Raw genomic sequence first — 21,653 nt, forward strand, 5'->3', positions numbered from 1 at the left:
ACATGTTAAAGCTGCAGTACCTTACTTGGATGAAAATAAAGCAGGCAGAAGCCTGAGTTAAGCAGCTTAATACTTTGCATGATCCTGTTTTTGTATTAAATAACCCAAGAAGACTGTGTCGGGAAGAACCCAGACAGACGTCAGCACTACAAAAGAGGGGCGTTTGTCACAATATATATATATATATATATATATATATATATATATATATATAAGGAAAAAAAGAGGAGAGAGCGCACGCCCATAGCGTAAAATTGTATATTTAATGAGGGGAAGGGGGGGAGGGGGGGTAAAAAATGCACTTACAAAAGTACAATAAAATCAAGCATATGTGATAATAATCACCACCATCCGGTTCAAACTGCAAGCTCTTTGGGACAGTCCCAGGCTCCGTTGGTGAAGGATCAGCGTCCCCGCAGGTTTCCAGGGCTGGTGTGCTGTTAGAAGTCCAAGAAATCAGTTCCGTGTAGTGAAATCTCTTTAGCACCTGCGCATGGATAGGTCCGCTCCAGCGCTTCGTGTTGACTTCAATGCCAGTGCGTCTGACGTAATGACGCTCCCTTCACCAACGGAGCCTGGGACTGTCCCAAAGAGCTTGCAGTTTGAACCGGATGGTGGTGATTATTATCACATATGCTTGATTTTATTGTACTTTTGTAAGTGCATTTTTTACCCCCCCCCTCCCACCCTTCCCCTCATTAAATATACAATTTTACGCTATGGGCGTGCGCTCTCTCCTCTTTTTTTCCTTCTAGATACCCTGTGGACGTGGTTTGTCCACATTGAGAGCTGCCGGAGACCCTGCATACCAGCATACATTTTATATATTGGAACATTTTGAGGACTGGTTTTTCTTTCCTGTTTGCTTTTTTTCTTATATGTTATTTTCAATCATATGTTGTTTTATAATTGGTATGTGCCCATTATATGATCTGTAGGTGTTTATAGTAATTGCATATGTGATTTAGGGATACTCCCACAATAGTACATAATTATTGGGATTTATTAGAACTATTATATCTACACTGGTTCACTTCTATCAGAGGCGCAGCTTTTTTCTTTTCTATATATATATATATATATATATATATATATATATATATATATATATATATATATATGTAATGGTATTTGTGACTTGGCCTGACCCACCCAATCTCACATTGGCCCCTGTGGTCTAACCGGACCCCATTACAGTGTAGATATGCCTGATGGTGCACCTGTTGGCTACAGGACTCCTGAGTCTCCCGCATGATGGTGTGTGGGGAGAACCCGTCTAGACAGGCAGCTGAGGTAGTGTGTTGAGTCTCACCTAGTTCCAGTGCAGCGCCTCCACCTCAACAGGGTCCCTGCGTCCGCATGGGAATGATCCTGTTGAGGAACTCCTCCGTGGTGCTCCTCTCTGTACACTCATTCCACAGAAGTACACGAGAGGATTTCTGAATGAACACATCTTTATTGAATGATGTGGGCTAGCTGCCCCTCGCAGTTGAGACTTAGCCTCTCATGATTCTCCACGCTGCTTCCCTTCAAAGGTGATTCTTTACTTTAATAGGGATTCCCTATCCCCGCAGGGATCACTATCCTGTGCCAGGTCCCTGGACACAGTCTCCTCTGGAGTTACCACTACTCTTCCTCTCAGCAGAACTCAGGTCTCATACCAAGACTCTCCAGCAACTCCTGCTGGGCTTGAACTAGAACTAAGAACTGTACAGCAACTCTACAGCAACTAACTTTTGAGCACAGTGCTGTGCCTTATGTAACTTCTGAGGCTGACACACCTCTGACATCACTAACCATGGAGTCAGAGCATGTGACCAGTCCCAGCCATACACAGGGCACCCCACCAGGGTGTGAGGGTAAACCTCCATAATTACTGCTGGCATGCCCACACTTACCAGGCCTTACTGCCAACAGGAGAGATGACTGTAGGCATTTTACATGACCGCTACATATATATATATATATGTAGCGGTCATGTAAAATGGCTACAGTCATCTCTCCTGCTGACAGTAAGGCCTGGTAAGTTGTGGGCATGCCAGCAGTAATTATGGAGGTTTGCCCTCACACCCTGGTGAGGTGCCCTATGTATGGATGGGAGTGGTCACAGGCTCTGACTCCATGGTTAGTGATGTCAGAGGTGTGTCAGCCTCCAGAGTATACATAAGGCACAGCACTGAGCAAAAGTTAGTTGTTGCTGAGTTATTAGAGTGAGTTCCTGTTGCTGTGCTGCCTCTGTCAGTAAGAGGCACATGGAGGTCTGCAACATTGTTGCGGTAGTCTGATGCAGAGCTGTGAGTCTGGCAGCACAAAGCAGACAGAGAAAAGCTGTTGGTGGCTGATGTAAGAACTATGAGACAAGGAGCAAGTCTGAGTGCAGGCTTGGGAGGAGACAGCTTATAAGACTGGGACCAGTGACCTGGCCCAGGGATATCTCCCTGAAGGGGAGATAGGGAACCCACCAATTAAGACAAGGACATACCTTTCAAAGGGAAGCACTAATGATTATGTGTGGCTAAAGAGACTACTGCGAGGGGCAGCTAGCCCACCTCAAGCAATAAAGATGCATCTGATCAAAGACACCCTCGTGTGTGAGTCTGGGATTACTCTGCAGAGGGAGGCACCACAGAGGAGTTCCTCATCAGAACCATCCCCATGCGGACGCAGGGATCCTGATGAGGTGGAGGCGCTGCACTGGATCTAGGTAGGACTCAAGCCCACTACCTCAGCTGCCTGTCTGGACGGGTCCTCCCCATACACCATCATGCGGGAGACTCAGGAGTCCTGTTGCCAACAGGTGCACCACCAGACACTATCACACTGTAATGGGGACTGGTTAGACCACAGGGGCCAATATGAGATTGGGTGGGTCAGGCCGGTTCACAAAAACCGTTACATTTGGAGGCGAGCTGCTGAGATCAGATCTGTCAACAGGACAGGCTCTAGCTAGGCACACTGGGAAACAGGGAGAGCGTCTGCTGCCACTCTGTGCTGCATAGGGACAGACCTAGGGGTGGTCAGGGGCTGACAGGGTATTGTCAGTTCGCAGGGACGACCTAGGGGCCTGAAAGGAGTGAGGGGTCTGGAGCCGGGTTATAGCTGACCGAGTCGCTTTGAGGTAGTGCTAGTTGGTAGGACGCCAGAAGGGATAGCCTGTTAACGTGGTCAGGAATCCTGGAGAGGGTCTGCGCTAGGCTGACCAAGAGAGGTAGACGCCCCAAGTACTGCATGGAAGAGCCAGAGTACTCTAGCCCATTCCAGACCTCTTACCATAGGGAGCACAGACTGGGAGGAATGAGTCACAGCAGACACTGAGAGAGTGAGCCTAGCCTGAGGTAGTGCATACATTAGGTACACATGTGGTGGTGCATCAGGGCAATCTTTATTGTACCGGTGTGGTGGCTGCCCCGCAGAGAGGAGCCCCATGTACAATACTGTTAAGTACAGCGAGAAAATGGCGACCGCAAGAATGGAGGATCCGCGCGGTGCGGATAGTCCAAAATGGCGGACGGAGGCTAATGGAGAGAGCGCACATGGTGTGTGTGCGGGTAAAGAGGACATGGGACAATTGATGAAGCGGTACTTCAGTCTTCGTCAGAAAGACGGAGAGGATCTACCTGGGTTCCTCCTGCGGATTGGAATCGCCTTACGGGAGATGCGAAAGGGGGATTATATTAAGGCCAATGAGGTGGAGGCGTACTTTTGTGATCGAATTCTGAGAGGAGCGAGACTTGACCATCCTGTCGTGGCTAAGATGCGGTGCTCCTGGATGCGGGGTGACCCCCTGTCCTTAGGGAGGCTATTGGGTGAGATAGAGGAATATGAAGTTGCAGCTGCTGCGAATATGGATGGCAGAGTGATCCAAAATGGCGGTTCCCGCTATCCGGGGAGACCACGTGGGCCAGTTGCAGAAAATGCTGCAAATGCAAAACTTGCAGAAAGTTGTCCGGGATTGGCGCCAAAAGAAAAATTCCACCCTGCGGGGAGGTATGGCGCGAAACCTGAAGCCGCGCCCCCCAGGACTGTGAAAAGTTCAGCCCCTGTGCCGGGGCATCCAATTAATCTGTGGGACCCTTCCCAAATATTCACCAGGGGGAGGGGTCTCTATCTCTGCCAGGCAAGACCCGAGTTGTCTGAGGGAGGAGCTGGGTGTGAGCTTCCTGGCCCACAGTTGCGAGCTGGTGAACAGGAGAGACCATTGTGCAAAGTGTCTCCCGTAACCAGCACAACAAAGAGCGAGATGGACATTGGGGTATATCCCTACTCATTGCCAGGATGATCCCTGGTAGTCAAGGCGGGGGCGGACACAGCCATGCTGACGGCTGAAGCCCCGCGTGCGGCCTGCACCGAACCAGTTGATCCCGGAGAATGGGGATCGCTCCTAATGATCAGAACGGAGCCTGAAGAGAGAGGGGTCTACAACCACGGTGAGAACCCGGAACCTCACCGTCGGTCCCCTGCGGGAGTGCCACTCCCCGAGTCGGAGTTCGCTCCTCGAAAGAGGAACAAGCGACCCTAACGACGGTGGTGATGCGCCTACCGGCGGACCACTACAGCGGTGCTGGAAAAGAACCGGCACTTACCTGTGTCGCGGCGGAGCGGAGTCTCGTGTCGCCGGTGCAGAACCAACCCGAGAGGCGGAGTCCCACGGCCGTGGTGACTTACAGCGCGGAAGGAGGTGAAGATTCCATCCCGAGCCGACGGAGCGGTGAGATACATCCTTACCCTCCCCAGGCGCCGGTGGTGGCAAAGGCGGAGGAAGGCCTAGCCCAGGCCCGAGCAGAGCGGAGAGCAGAACCATCACTTCCGGCGGCGGATGTCGTTGTGGAGGAAGAGATCCCGCATGGGGATCCATCGCAAGATGGTGGAGTATCCGGTTCCGGTGATGATGTCACTTCCGGCGGAGGTAGCGGAACGACCAGAGAGAGAACCACAACGCCTCGGCGATCGGGCAGTGCTTCCCGATCACCTGTGTCAACACAGAGCTGGCAGGCTGCGAGGAGAGCTGAGACGGGTGAGGCCCAACCAGCGGCACGTCCGCACAATGATACGGGACTATCCGAAGGCAGAGAGCGGGTCGGAACCCCGCGGATGCCCATTACCTGTCCCTACGCCCAAACCCATGCCCTAGATAAAGCCCCTGTCCCAGTCACCTTTTCCCGTGGGTCCACGTCCAGTTTGGGAATGTCGGGAGGGTCCCAGGGAACCGGTGAGGAACGGACTGGGGAGAGACTGAACAGTTACGCTTCAGAGGGGGGTTCCAGGGGTGGAGGGCAACTGGGTATGGCATCAATGGACCGGTGGGTGCCTAATGTAACCGATTCGGCAGTAGGAGAGTTCACACCCGCGCAGAGGGAAAGGGAGCTGCAAGAGAGGTGGTTCAAAATTTAGTGCAAGGAAATAGAGCCCATGGGTCCTGACATCCTATCAGACCCAGTAGACCCTGATGAGCCCCTATCATGGGTGCTGCCCGGATGGGCAGGGAATGCTGAGCTAACCCGGTGTAGCCGGGCCGAGAGGGCCATTATTGCCAAATACAAGGCGTCCCACGGGTTGGAGTACCTGTATGTCCCTGAACCCCTCATGGAGGGAGAAATTGAGTTTAAAATGGGTTCCACTGGTGAGGATAGGGGATATGGCACTGATGAGGAGGAAGGATCAGGGAAAGAAGATTAGGATCCTGGCGGGTTAGATGAGAAGTGTCACCCAGAGGGTTACAGCATTGCTGCTTTAAGCCCAGTGGACCATGCTGTGCACAAGCCACCGTAAGAGGGTATGGTAGTTCCAATAATGGATACCCCATCAGGGAGTAATCCGGGTTGTTATCATCTAATGTTAGGATGTATCTGTTATTATGTATGTTGAAGAGATGTACTGTAATGTTGTGACTAATGTGTGTTCCATTTTACAGTGCTTCCTGGAAAAAGGTACTTCAAATTTAGGTCCCAGCCAGGGACGGTGGGATTCACCAGGGGGAGAATGTAGCGGTCATGTAAAATGGCTACAGTCATCTCTCCTTCTGACAGTAAGGCCTGGTAAGTTGTGGGCATGCCAGCAGTAATTATGGAGGTTTGCCCTCACACCCTGGTGAGGTGCCCTATGTATGGATGGGAGTGGTCACAGGCTCTGACTCCATGGTTAGTGATGTCAGAGGTGTGTCAGCCTCCAGAGTATACATAAGGCACAGCACTGAGCAAAAGTTAGTTGTTGCTGAGTTATTAGAGTGAGTTCCTGTTGCTGTGCTGCCTCTGTCAGTAAGAGGCACATGGAGGTCTGCAACATTGTTGCGGTAGTCTGATGCAGAGCTGTGAGTCTGGCAGCACAAAGCAGACAGAGAAAAGCTGTTGGTGGCTGATGTAAGAACTATGAGACAAGGAGCAAGTCTGAGTGCAGGCTTGGGAGGAGACAGCTTATAAGACTGGGACCAGTGACCTGGCCCAGGGATATCTCCCTGAAGAGGAGATAGGGAACCCACCAATTAAGACAAGGACATACCTTTCAAAGGGAAGCACTAATGATTATGTGTGGCTAAAGGGACTACTGCGAGGGGCAGCTAGCCCACCTCAAGCAATAAAGATGCATCTGATCAAAGACACCCTCGTGTGTGAGTCTGGGATTACTCTGTAGAGGGAGGCACCACAGAGGAGTTCCTCATCAGAACCATCCCCATGCGGACGCAGGGATCCTGATGAGGTGGAGGCGCTGCACTGGATCTAGGTAGGACTCAAGCCCACTACCTCAGCTGCCTGTCTGGACGGGTCCTCCCCATACACCATCATGCGGGAGACTCAGGAGTCCTGTTGCCAACAGGTGCACCACCAGACACTATCACACTGTAATGGGGACTGGTTAGACCACAGGGGCCAATATGAGATTGGGTGGGTCAGGCCGGTTCACAAAAAACGTTACATATATATATATATATATATATATATATATATATATATATATATATATCAAACACACAGAGTTGGTGCCGCAATCAAAACCATCATTGGTACTTATAACTGTAAATGGAACAGTCTTAGGAAAATTCTCCAGAAATATTGGGGTATTCTGCTTGAAGAAAAAAGGAATAGAGGCTGGGGCGCTCCCTTATTTATTAGGCTTGTGGTGTGGCCTATGTTGTAATGTGTAACCAAATAAGGGGTAGTGTATACTTGCCCTTGTTGTTTTCTGCAGCTGGACCTGTAGAGAAGATAAAGCCCGGAATCTTCTTGTAATGACAGTAGAATCGGTGGATTGGTCAGCGCACGGGTTTTTCGCTCACAGGATGAAAAGAGAAAATGAGGGACACGTGATTAGTGTCAAACCATACAAAACATTTAACCAGTAGTATAATGTGGTTGTTTAATAAAAAATGAATAAAAAATGCTTGGATAAAAAAATCTTTTAAAACACTTTGTTAAAAGACTGAATTGGGGCTTGGATGCAGATGTCTAAGTAAAAATACTTCAATGGATAAAAAAGGGTTTCTGTGGTTGATGGTGGTGTGAGGGATGGGACATAGAAAATATAAAAATATAAAAATATAAATATATATAGAGGGACTGTGGGGGCCGGTGATTGGCGCGCTTGTGTGCAGCCTGCTGCCAAACAGGAAAAGTGATGCTGCTTGTGCAGTAAAAAACAGTAAAAAACAGCCTGCTGTCTGGCAAAAGTGGTGATGCTTGTTTGGCAGTAATCGTTATGTTTGAGTGTTTGCCAGAAGCAATGGATTCCGCCTCCTTCTGCTTGAGGTGGTATGTGGTGCTGGTAAATGAAGTAAAACGGAGTTTTCTGGTGTAGGGGTGACTGCCTACTCCTCCTTATGGAGGTGGTATGTAAGTGGCTTCTCTCCCGGGTGCCCGATTCAAAGAAAAAAGGGCCGAGACCGGTGAGTGGGTTAAGGTGAGTTTATTAAGTAATATACAGCAGAAAGAATAAAAACACTTACAATACAGCTTTGGCAATAGCCCAGCTGCAGCCTGATCGTCCGATGGCGCTCCTCCGACCGGTGTATCCCCCGTGACCGCGTCCGATGGCGGGAACCGGAAGGGGAGGGCTTACCGGATGTCAACAGGCTGGCTGGGTCCTTCAGGTAATGGGCTCCGGCAGGGAACTACGCGGTTCCTCGAGGAACCTGACGAAGCATCACTGCGAAACGCGTAGTTCCCTGCCGGAGCCCATTACCTGAAGGACCCAGCCAGCCTGTTGACATCCGGTAAGCCCTCCCCTTCCGGTTCCCGCCATCGGACGCGGTCACGGGGGATACACCGGTCGGAGGAGCGCCATCGGACGATCAGGCTGCAGCTGGGCTATTGCCAAAGCTGTATTGTAAGTGTTTTTATTCTTTCTGCTGTATATTACTTAATAAACTCACCTTAACCCACTCACCGGTCTCGGCCCTTTTTTCTTTGAATCGGGCACCCGGGAGAGAAGCCACTTACATACCACCTCCATAAGGAGGAGTAGGCAGTCACCCCTACACCAGAAAACTCCGTTTTACTTCATTTACCAGCACCACATACCACCTCAAGCAGAAGGAGGCGGAATCCATTGCTTCTGGCAAACACTCAAACATAACGATTACTGCCAAACAAGCATCACCACTTTTGCCAGACAGCAGGCTGTTTTTTACTGTTTTTTACTGCACAAGCAGCATCACTTTTCCTGTTTGGCAGCAGGCTGCACACAAGCGCGCCAATCACCGGCCCCCACAGTCCCTCTATATATATTTTTATTTTTATATTTTTATATTTTCTATGTCCCATCCCTCACACCACCATCAACCACAGAAACCCTTTTTTATCCATTGAAGTATTTTTACTTAGACATCTGCATCCAAGCCCCAATTCAGTCTTTTAACAAAGTGTTTTAAACGATTTTTTATCCAAGCATTTTTTATTCATTTTTTATTAAACAACCACATTATACTACTGGTTAAATGTTTTGTATGGTTTGACACTAATCACGTGTCCCTCATTTTCTCTTTTCATCCTGTGAGCGAAAAACCCGTGCGCTGACCAATCCACCGATTCTACTATTCTGCTTGAAGATCAAGATTTGCGGACTGTACTAGGGGACAAGGTCAGTCTTACCAGTAGGAGAGCCCCCAATCTTAGAGACATGCTGGTTAAGAGTCATTATACCATCTCCCCTGCTGCTACCTTCCTCAGCCAAACTGGCCTTAAAGGCTATTACAAATGTGGCAACTGCTCGGCCTGTAGGTATATGAAGCAAACGTGCGTATTTAACAACTCTACAGGCACACGTGAATATAAAATCCTTCAGTTTCTCAAATGTAAATCTAAAAACATAATTTACTATTTAAGCTGCCCTTGCGGGCTCATCTGCATTGGTATGACCACTAGGGAATTTCGGGATCTTAGAGCACACCCGTGTATAAAAATGCGATTAAAGATCTGGCTGCATTTAAAAAGATCTCCAGTGTTGCTAGACATTTCCGGGATGTGCATGGCTCTGACCCGTCTTTGTTGGTGGCATTTGCCATCGATAAGAGCAGTTTGGGCATTAGAGGTGGCAATATGGAAGTGTCACTTCTGAGGAAGGAATGCAGGTGGATAGTTCAGCTGGGATCTATGATCCCTGCTGGGCTAAATGATTATCTTAGCTATGCTATGTTTCTCTGAATCTTTTTCATTTTTTAGCACTCATGATTTTTGTCTTTGCTTTTATGCTGGTTTATGCTGGTTTTTAGATATTTAGCTGTTTTTTCTTATTTCTTTTTATTCTGTCACTATATTTTCATATCTGATGTTTTGATATATCTCTCTTTTCTCTTCTGTCATTGAGATCTTTCCTGCTGTGATCATGTTTATTTAGGCAGGAATATTTATGTTTGTCCCTTTATGTTTCAGAGCCCTTTTAAAAACTTCTCCCGTGCCCTAGCAACAGATGATGTCACAGCACTCATCGTTTTTTCGATTGGCTGATATGCGAGGAGGAGTTTTTGGTGCTTAATTGGAGTGCTTTAAATAGTGCTCACTGACTCCACACAGTTATGCTCCCGGAAGAAGCCTTATGGCGAAACGGCCGTTGGAGTAACTATACCACTCACTTTTCTGTGCCCCACCGCTGCACCGTGCTGACCATCTCCTTGTTTGGAGCTTTTCTGCTGATGCTGTTTTGTCCGGTCTCTGTGACTGCTGTATGATTGCTGCCTGATGCTAACAGTGAGCGGGATGCCGGGGACTTGCATTGCCTCTTACTTACCTCTGTCTTGGACTCCTCTTCTCCTCTGGATGTCTTGTGCAGCGTCATAGCAAGTATCTGGACATTTCCTTGCTCCACGGTAGCCTTTGGGACACTATCATTTTTGTCTGCCACAGCTTATATCAGTTACACCTGGTTGTGACATTAGGGAGTTATTTTCTAATGTTTTTCTCCCTTGTTTTCTCTGCTGACTCATTGTTTCCATTTTAGTCTTTGAGGGGACCCCACCTCTGCATATTTTAGACATTTATTTTCTGTCTTTCTCTGGCTCTTTATTATAACTGTCAGGGTTAAGCCACCACCTTCTGGCTACACAGCATCTAGGGTATTCATTTATTATATTTTCATTGTTGCTCTTTTTTTTGTGTTTACTTGGGTTTGTGTAGAAATGGTTTTTTTTTCAGTCATTTGTATTATCATGTGTTGCTGATCGGCCGATCTCCATTGCATTTTCAGGGAAATCATTTTCCCCTGGATTAGCATTATCATACCTATGTATTTTGCATGTTATATATTTTGGGTCTCTACATTTTTATTGTGTATTCTTTGGTTCAGCAGTGATCATTTAGTATGTGTTTAGTTATATTTTAATATTATTTTTGTGTTTTGTATTGCTAATAAAATCCATTTTGTACTTTCACATATTTTTTATGTGCTTTCAACAAACCCTATTTTTCTTTTTGTGTATATATATATATATATATATATATATATATATATATATATATAAACAAACATCACAGCTTGCACTCAATGTACTGGTTCATATAGACAGGTGCTAGTCTCAAATAATAGAAAAACAACATTACCATTCTCTCGTCCGGTAAAGAAAGACTGCACTCGGTTCAGTAATCATGAAAAACTGTATTGGGCATCTGAATAGAAAAGATAAGTCACCCAATCCGACGTTTCGGTCCTGGAACCTATTCCAGGACCTAAACGTCGGATTGGGTGACTTATCTTTTCTATTCAGATGCCCAATACAGTTTTTCATGATTACTGAACCGAGTGCAGACTTTCTTTACCAGACGAGAGAATGGTAATGTTGTTTTTATATATATACACATGGTTTCATTTACAGTATATATAGATATAATTAATTATTTCACATCATTTTTAGGCACTATAAGATTAGCAATTTATCACTATATTTCACATTTTAGTGTGTTATTGTTCTATTAGATTTTACGCTACTATTTACCTTGTTATATGTGTGTGTAATCTTTTATATTTTTGCAGTTTTTTCACTGATTTTACTGACTCACGTTATTTAGATTTTCTTCAATATATAATATTTCACATTCTGTTATTTATTATTGAGTTTATCATCTTTAATGTTTGTTGATTAAACAATATGTCAGACAATGAATGTGACGCATTTGATATACTGTATATATTTTGGAAGACGTATCTTTGGCTCTTCCCTGACAAAGCACTCAAATGCGAAACGTGTAGGGATTGGGTGAAGTTATTTTACGTCACTTCCTATTCCTTGAGGGAACCATGAGGCCTGTGAACAGCTGTAGGAGCATCCCTACTAGCTGGACTTTGCCGAATTACCATCTAAATTACCAGGTATCGCTGCTATGAACTTGTCAAAGTTATCTATGTTGTAAGTTTGAATATTTCCTTTTTACTTACATTTTGTCATTATACGAATTACCTCAGTCTGTCTGTCTCTTGTCTTCATATTTTAGTTGCCAAGTGTGTGGTGAGGTTGCGCTCCACATGAGATGTGCAGCAAGAGGGAGTTCACTTACGTTTGGTATCATAGTGAAACGATCTACAAAGAGCAGACCAGCGTTTCTGGTGTTTTATATCAAACAGATTTGTTTTAGTAGGATATTCATAAGGTTTCATATGGTTGTTCATGTCACTTAACCCCATTGGTCTTTTAACATGGCTTTAATATGTAAGTATGATAACTTTGAATTTATAGAAACAAATGCAAAATATTGTAATCAAACTAGACAGTTTTGAGTTAAAAAAAAATGAAAACAATGGGGCTATTTATCAAAGTCCCCAATACAAAGACAACAAAACAATAGTATTCTTTCCTTAAGATATGTAGTACAGTTTTACCCAACGTTTTACATCAAGGACATTTTGATAAACATTCTCCTAACCTATACACTGCCAAAGGGACCAACAGTACATTGCAATGCGCTAAATATTTTTACCACGCCTAGTTTATGATCTCTTTCTTACTAAAGGCTGTGTTTATGGGTAGCATTACTAAATATACTTTTCCACAAATGTACAGTACAGGCATACCCAGGTATAAGGACACTCACTTTAAGTACACTCGCGAGTAAGGACATATCGCCCAATAGGCAAACGGCATCTCACGCATGCGCCTGTCAGCAAGTCCTGTACAGCAATACCAGCTCCCTACCTGTACCGAAGCTGTGCGCAAGCAGGGAGACTATAGAGCCTGTTACAAATGCGTTATTTACATCAGTTATGCACGTATATGACGATTGCCGTACAGTACATGCATCGATAAGTGGAAAAATGGTAGTACTTCACTTTAAGTACATTTTCGCTTTACATACATGCTCCAGTCCCATTGTGTACGTTAATGCGGGGTATGCCTGTGCCCACATTAAATCAGTTGAATGAATGCTAATATTTCAATTTCTGAGTATATCGGCAAAAAACATAAAATGCTCCAAAATAAGTTACTGCCAATAAATTCACCATTATTGTGAAATACCACTGGAGTGCCACTTTATTCTCATGTTGTACCTTGGACATCGGCGAGTTCTGCGTTTGCTGAACCCACGTGGCTTGTTTCCACATTCCGTGAGTGTGCCATTCTCTGGGCGAAAATAAGTTAGCCAGGAACATAGAAACTTATAGAAGTTGTGGCACAGTAGGCCTGTCCATATTCCCTGCTTGCAACAACATGTTAAACTCTTCCAAATCGAAGTCTAGTACATTCTACTCCCACACGTTTTCTTTGTTTTTATGACATCCATTCTTGTATTCTTTCACTGTTATATCCTGCAGCACTTCCACTGGAAGGTTGTTTTCGCAGAGTTTTCCTGAGTCTGTCACCTTCAGCGTCAAAGCATATAACGTACAGTAATTGCCTAAAACACATTCTTAGACTTGGCAGCACCGCTTCGTGGCCCTGTGATGGTTATGTGTGTGACTCAGTTAATCTTGTGTTGTAAATACATCAGTGCGTGAAGAAGAGTATCATGTCATTGTTAGACAAGAAGAGAGTCAAGGTCAGGATATTGTGTAGGGTGCAAAGTGTATACTATTACATAACGTGCCTCAATTAATGATGTGTATTAGTAAGTTTCCACCGCTGTTTTTGTAGGAAAATCTTTTTTCTCAAACACTTTTGGCTGTAGCTATTTTTGTGAATAAAAATGTGTTTATTTATGGTTTCATTGTGATGAAGAGTTATATTGTGTTTGCTGTGTTATTTAATTCATTTAACCAATGGTGTAAGATGCTATGATCTAAAATGCTGCTTGTTCAGTACATAGAATTGTGTTTTACTGCTTTGTGCAATTAGTTTTTCTTAACAACAGGTAAATACAGTATGTATTATTGGGCTCATATTGCTGCTGCAAAACTGTACGCAAATGTCCTCCGATTCTAACCTCCCCCTTATTGGAAGAACAGAAAAACAGAATAAAGCAGGAATATTAATAATTGCTCATACACTTAGAGCCACAGAGCTCCATCAAGGAACTTAACATAACGTTTCCCTAACGTTGTTTCATCCAGCCTAACTGTATATCTTCAAAAGTCCATAACATCACATTAAGTCATGTTTTCTCCTGTAAAGAGCATTGCGTTAATTATAGTGGTAGTGATACTTACATGCAAATGAGGCATTATAATAACAGCACATATCTATAACAGTGCATTAAGGTTAACATAGGGATTTATGCCCAGATGCCCAAACATCCGTTAATGACATTACTTAAGTTAACACCTCGTTAAGTACTACTGGGTATCTTCAAAACTCAGTAACGCAATGTTAAGTGCTGTTTTCGTCTGGAAAGGACAATATATTAACGATTACGGCCTTAGTACTAATAATATGTGCAGCCCTGTTTCCTTCCCTCTCTGGAAACATGTTGCTGCTACTACTGATGTCTTGGTGCGTTCATACCTGTGAGAGTCCAGGAGAGCTGAGAGTTCGCGATGGGGTGGGGACCAGGACAGGCTTACGGTGATCCTTATGTTCTTTCCATGGTGATACAGCGCCTCCAGACACGGCAGGCTACAGCAAGGCTGCAGGTAGTCCCTACCCTGAGTTATTTCTCTCCAAAACCTCTGGCTAATAGACTGCAACTCAGCCAGATGTACATAAATGAGGTCTTTATTTGTAGCAACCTCTGCAGATGGTAACCAGCATTGCATATAGTAGAGTAGGGGTCTCAGATCCCTGGATGGTGCTGGACAGCAGTTAATGGTTGAGGCCTTGTGCCATGCACAGATATTGCTCTCCCAGCCCCAGGAGGGATGGAGGAGAACTTGACACACGCTCCTCTCCCCAGGAGGGATGGAGGGGAACTCACACCTCCTCTCCCTAGGAGGGATGGAGGGGAACTGACTCATTTAATTTGGAACATTCTCCCTAATGCAAAAGCGGAGGGCACAGGGTCTGCTCTGCACCAGGATTGGCTGCAACACAGACACAATGACACCACCTCTCTTGCCACTCAGTGAGGCTGCGTGAGGGGGGTAAACCCCACAGGATAGCCTGTCACTGCCTGTAGCTACTGGGGCTTATATGACAGGAGGGGCAGAAAGATAAGCTGGACCAGCCATGGCTATTTATGCAATAATGCCTATCCACAGAGCTCCGTTATAGTTATTAATAATAATAGCATGTTCTTGTATAGTACTGTTAGTTTTACGTAGCGCTTTTCAGAGACATTTTGCAGGCACTGGTCCCTGCCCCGTGGAGCTTACAATCTATTTTTTGGTGCATGAGGCGCAAGGAGATAAAGTGACTTGCCAAAAGTCACAAGGAGCCGACGCCAGGAATTGAACCAGGTTCCCCTGCATCAAACTCAGTGCCAGTCAATGTCTTTACTCACTGCTCCTTCTCCTAAGTTGACACAGGTGTACAACGAGAAGTTAGTTAGTTTAGGAGGTGTTATTCCCATCCAGACCCTGAATTATGGGTCTTGCTCCTCTTTCGCCATTCCTTCAGAACCCACTTTCCGGGTTTGGATGGGAGTAACGCCAGCTTTAGGTAAGATCTACTCAATGCGCGTCATGTTATTTCAACCTAAGAGGGAGCAGTACTAAATTAACATGGCATTAATCCAATGCTAATAAGATATATGATATGTTTTTTATAAATAATTAACTTGGTGGATATGCAATAGCCTCTGGTAAAATAATGGGCATTACTAATTCTGACAACGTGCCATTATTAGCACAGACGTGATGAATCTCTGTTGATGTGAGCCTTAATGTTACATTGGGTGGGTCATATCTAAACTTGACTTTACTAACATCTAGACCCTAAAATAGGGCTTATAACAGAGTCTAGATTGGAGTAATATATAGTAATATATTTTTTTATGTATATATATACATATAAATATATATATTTATATGTATATACAGTATATATATATATATATATATATATATATATATATATATATATTTTTTTTTAACCTCAGGGAAAATAAAGTCTGTTCCTGCTTTATAGTAGGTTATGTCATGTTATAAACCCAGATTTAACCGCGCTTTTTGAATTTAGCCCTATGATACATTTTATAAACAAATGTAACTTGCACTAAACATCCTCAAGTCACAGAATCTGGAAGTTACATTATTTACAATGGTCCAAAAATGTATGTACTGATACACTGTATGCAGTCTGTTCTGAAATCCTTACACTTACAATTTTAAAGGGTATGAAAATGATTAGGGAATAATGTGGTGTGGTTATTTTAATAGTCTACAAGATACAATTCAAATAAATACCAAAACAGATAAATTCCTAGTTTATAAAATAACATTCAAATAAATACCAAATACCAGAAAAAGGTATTTAAAACATATATGAAAATAAAAACAAAAATAGGAAACAAACTACTAACAACATTCTGGTCCCACATGGGACTATGTGGGTGTACGCTAGTCTACAAGGTAAATACGAACTGTATTATTGTAAAAATCTCTGCAAGAGGGAATCAATAATTATAAGCTTAAAGGATCTATGAAGGGCAGAATTAGATGGATTGAAGATGCATTTCAATCTTTTAAACCCATCATAGCAGAATCCACACTCAATAATGTTTCACAAGCAAGAAAAACTTCCAGCAACAAAAGTCAGACCGGATTGCACCAAAGACCACATTTCAGCTTTAAGCCTTTTTCTGTCAAAAATCTGAAAAATTGGGCATTAGCCTCATAAGGAATTGTCCAACAAATCCACACACTGCATGTCATTTATGCCATGTATGCCAATTGCCAAAACATAAATAGGTGCAAATATTGTATGCACCAATATTGTAGTCATGTATTTTTGTTATACCTTCCCCAGCATAGAATGAAACCCTGCAGACTTTAGAAACATATGTGTAATAGTCTACATGTATATAATTAATATTGTCAGAGGAACTGTGGACATTTGCATAAAATGCATAGTTATGACATATAATGTATATTGCATATATGTATAAGACAAATAGTTTTGTTTGTTTTCCAAAAATGTGCTTGAACAAACTTCGCAGTGTTACAGCTGCGCTATATGTGTGTACCAACACACAGCATGGAAACTCTTTTAGTGGGAAATGGCAAGGCATCCCTTCTTCTTCCATTGACTTGTATCGAGATGAGTGACAGTACGCAAATTACACATTTCCATGCATATTGTTAGGGCTTCTCGTATAAAGGAGGAGAGCAGTCCAGTATGTTCTGCTCATTGTCAGCCCATTCACTTTGACGGGCTTACTGAGCAGGCTGCAAGAGAACAAATGCATTCAACCATCCTTATTTTGCAACTGAAGACAGCACAGATACATTTAATACAGATGTGGCCATGTATATTGTCTGAGAACCAAATTAAGAATAATAGGCGAAACCGCACAAGTTCATATATTTACAGCTGTTGCAGAGTTCATTGCTGCATCTGATAGTGCAACATATCCCATTATAACACAGAATATCACAGAGTTTCTATAGGATTTAATGGCAGTGATAACGCAGAATATCACAGAGTTTCCATAGGATTTAATGGCAATGATAACACAGAATATCACAGAATGCCCCACCAATATGCACCAGTGGGAGCTGTAACATTTGCAACATCCGCATATATTAAATATTTAACAATATGACAATGTAACCATGTAAGAGAAGTTGTGTTGTCTGCATTTTCTCTTAGATCTCGTACCCGACCAAAGAGTTGTTTGAATCCAACTGCATCCAATTTGTTATATCGATGTGCATTTGCAAACCGCAACATGTAACTAAATGTTAGAATTAAACAGAAGGATTTTGATGCAACTTCTACAACTGTCTTCGAAATCCACATACAATCTATCTTGGAAAACTTACCTGTGGAAACATGCTCTCATAATGGCTATAGGTCCAGTATTTCTGGAGCATGTATTACAGGTCTTTCCTGGGGAAGTGAGTTAATGGTGTCACTCAAACCTTTCACAAAGAATGATTTAAAGGACTAATGATCACAAGGTACTGGGTCAACCCACTGCTATTTTTAGAAAATAACAGGCCATTGGGTCATCTCAAGTACTAGGTGCTAATTAATGTGCTCCCTTTACACTGAAATCCTATAAGTGTGAGGTAAAATATGTGGCTAAATTGGATCCATACATTACAGAATAATGAACGAATATGACGGTGTGAATCACAAGATTGTAACATAAGACTTGGGTTCTTACTATGGAAACCCAGAACCTCTGTTGTAAAACTGATTAGTACAGTAGGATGTAATACTCCAATTTATATTCTCTTTAGTTATTATTAGAGATTTGTTCACCTGTCCCAGGCTCCTTTGTACAAAATTTTCAAAGAAATTTGCGAATTGGCGAAAAGTTTGACTATTTGTCAATTAGCTCTGTCAAAAATATATATTTTTTCAATTTTTATGCAAAATCTTCATATATTTGCTACTATTTGCCAATGTTTATCAGTATTTTCTAATCTTTGCTAGCTTAATTTGCAGGTCAAGGAAATATGTATTTGTTGATTTTCGGAAATGTTATTTATAAACGTTATTTTTTTCACTGCATCCTTAAGGCTAAGGCCCTGGTAACTCCGCTGCAACGCGCGCCCGCGAGATTGGCGGCGCGTGCAGCCGATTCCCTGGTCTGCAGCTCACTGCAGGAAGAGAGACCGGGGGGGGGCGTGGCGGGGGAGTGACGGGGGCGCGGCCATGACATCACCCGGCAGGTTCGCCCTCATTGGCTGAACCGCCGGGGGGCGTGCCATATCGCTCGTCACATGGGGCGTGCCATATCAACTCTCGCCCCAGCACTGCGGCCCCCCCCTCGCAGCGGGCCCGGCGCCATTGAGGGGAGGGCTCTCGTCCGTGCAGCGTCCGCCACAGCGGACGCTGTAGTAGGCAGTGGGGTCAAAGTCTAATGGATGACCCTGTGTTGTTTGGGATGAATAGTTCTTTGTATTGACCCCAAATATATTTGTATATAGTTATCATATCCCCTCTTAGACGCCTCTTTTCTAATATAAACACAACTAATTTAGCTAGCCTGTCCTCATAAATCCGATTTTCCATCCCATTTATGAATTTGGTGGCTCTTCTCTGCACTTTTTCTAGTTCAATAATGTCTTTTTATGGAGTGGTGCCCAATTATGTACTCCATATTCAAGGTGTGGTCTTACTAATGCTCTATACAGGGGCATAAGTATGCTTATTTCCCTTCCATCCATACCACGTTTAATGCAATATAAGTTCTTTTTTGCCTTTGTAGCTACTACTTGATATTGGGCACCATTGTTAAGCCCGCTGTCTACAAGCACTCCTAAATCCTGCTCCATCAATTATTGACCTCATTTATCCCCATTTAATTTGCAAGTACAGTAGACTGTTTATTCTTGTTTCCCAAATACGTAACCTCACATTTATCGGTATTAAACCTCATCTACCATTTACCTGCCCAAGTTTCCAGTCTCTCAAAATCGTTGTGGAGAGAAATTACATCCTGCTCTGATAAATTTACCTTACACAATTTAGTGTCAACAGCAAAGATGGAGACTTTGCTCTCGATGCCAACTTCAGGGTCATTAATAAACAAGTTAAAAAGCAATGATCTCCGGTCTAGGACATTTGGTCGTGGCCATTTCACAGCGACCAAATGGTCGCCGGAGCTTCGCCTTTACTCGTCCCGTTGCTACCGCCTCCAGCCACTCAACTGCTAAGGTAAGTGCCTTACCCTAAAAACCCCTACCCTAAACCCGTACTCTAAAACCCCCTACCCTAAACCCTTACCTTTAATCCCCTACCCTAATCCTTTACTCTAAAACCCCTTAAATTAACCCCCTATCCTAACTGCTAAAACTCTTAAATGAACCTCCTACCATAACTACTAAAACCCCTTAAATGAATCCCCTACCTTAAACAGTAATAAAACTTACCTTAGAAGTGGCCGGTAGCAGGGATTCCAGCTGCAGATAAATGGCGGGGTGGGTCACGGTGAAATGGCTGAGACCAAATTTGCCATTCTAGTGGTCCCAGTACCGAACCTTGAAGTACTCAACTTACAACTTTAGTTCAACCTGAACATTTTCCATTTATGACAACTGTTTGTGGTCTATCCTTCAACCAGTTTTCAATGCAGGTGCAAATAATTTTAGAGACCAATATCTTTTATTCTGCACATTGTCCTTTTATGTGGCACAGTCTCAAAAGTCTTTGCAAAATCTAAGTAGACCACATCAACTGCATTACCCTGGTCTAAATTCCTATTTAGCTTCCCAAAGTAACTAATAAGGTAAGTTTGGCACAACCTATCCTTCATAAATCCATCCTGACTATTACTAATAATTTTGTTAGCCATTAGATATTCCTAAATATTATCCCATACTCACCCTTCAAGTAGCTTACCCAATATTGATGTCAGGCTTACAGGTCTGTAATTCCTTGGTTGTGATCTACAGTAGCTCCCTTTTTAATACAGGCACCCTGTCTGCTTTACACCAATATTGTGGTATTGAGCCTGTGGAAATTGAGCCCTAGAATATTAAATGTAATGGTTTGGCTATTACTGAACTGAGCTCCTTAAGAACCCTTGGGTGTATGCCATTAATTTTATCAAGCCAACTATACACTTCGTCCTCAGTTAACCAATTATTCATTAATATAGAGGTTGTGGCTTCCTCCTGTTGCAATTGAATTCCTTGGTAAATACAAAGGCAAATAATTTATTTAATACCTCCACCTTTTCCTTATCTCCAATAATTTGCCTGCTCATCTAACGCTGAAAGGGTCCTATATTCTCTTTTGTAATCCTTTTGTTATTAATATACTTAAATAACTTTTTATGGTTGACCATACTTTCTATTGCAATCCTTTTTTTGTTTCAGTTTTTGCTAATTTTATTGCCCTTTTGCAATTTTTCTAACATTCCTTCGAAATTCTGATACGATGCCTCTGCTCCTTCTGACCGTAAGAATCTAAACGCCTGCCTCTTCTTTTTCATTTCCTCCCCTACCTGTTTATTTAGCCTTATTGGTTTAGACTTATTTCTTTAATACAGTATTTATTACCCAATGGTATATACTGATAAGTGTGCTTTTCTAACAATGTTTTAAAGACTGTCCATTTATCTTCCACATTTTCCCCTACAAAAATGTAATCCCAATGTATTCCTTGTAGATTATTCCTCAGTTTATTAAAATCTGCCTTCCAAATTTTTAAGTCATCACTTGAGTCTAGGCTCAAAGTTCATCTTTCCTGTTTTACCTTCAAATACTTTCTGGGCAAGCTACCCGCCTATCTGAACAAGCTCCTCACCCTTACCACATGCAGCACTTATCCTCTGAGATCTGGCTCCAAAAGACTGTTCATGATCCCAACAAAGTATCTAGTCGCTCCTCCTTCTCTTATAGTGCACCCCACAACTGGAACAATCTACCGGAGACGCTCACAGCCACCACCAGTCTAAGGTCTTTCAAAACTACTGCTGCGGCTCATCTGAGTCTAACACATCGCCGGTTTTTCCCTGGCTTTTTCCTGGAATGTGACGCACTTCACTTGGAGCATGCCGCATTCATTTTGCGTTTTCAGCCACGGGTCATGCGCGGTTGACGCGCGGTTGATGCGTTTATTGAGAATGGTTCGGATTTAATAGGTTGCAATTCTTCGCGTGTCCGCCAGATGGCAGATATTCATGAATTGTAATGCGCATGCGCTTCAGTAATGTGTCGACTTGCGGGTGTTTCGTTTAAAAAAAGATACC

At 43.5% G+C, this 21,653-nt stretch overlaps 1 protein-coding gene across 2 annotated transcripts in view; it reads right to left on the reverse strand.

Annotated features, from left to right (window-relative positions):
• The window catches only part of ALPK2 (alpha kinase 2), a 144,065-nt gene that overhangs the window by 62,655 nt on the left and 59,757 nt on the right, over positions 1–21,653 (reverse strand). The window lies entirely within an intron of this gene.

The sequence above is a fragment of the Ascaphus truei genome, chromosome 1 (assembly GCF_040206685.1).
Source record: "Ascaphus truei isolate aAscTru1 chromosome 1, aAscTru1.hap1, whole genome shotgun sequence".
NCBI classification, from domain to species: domain Eukaryota; kingdom Metazoa; phylum Chordata; class Amphibia; order Anura; family Ascaphidae; genus Ascaphus; species Ascaphus truei.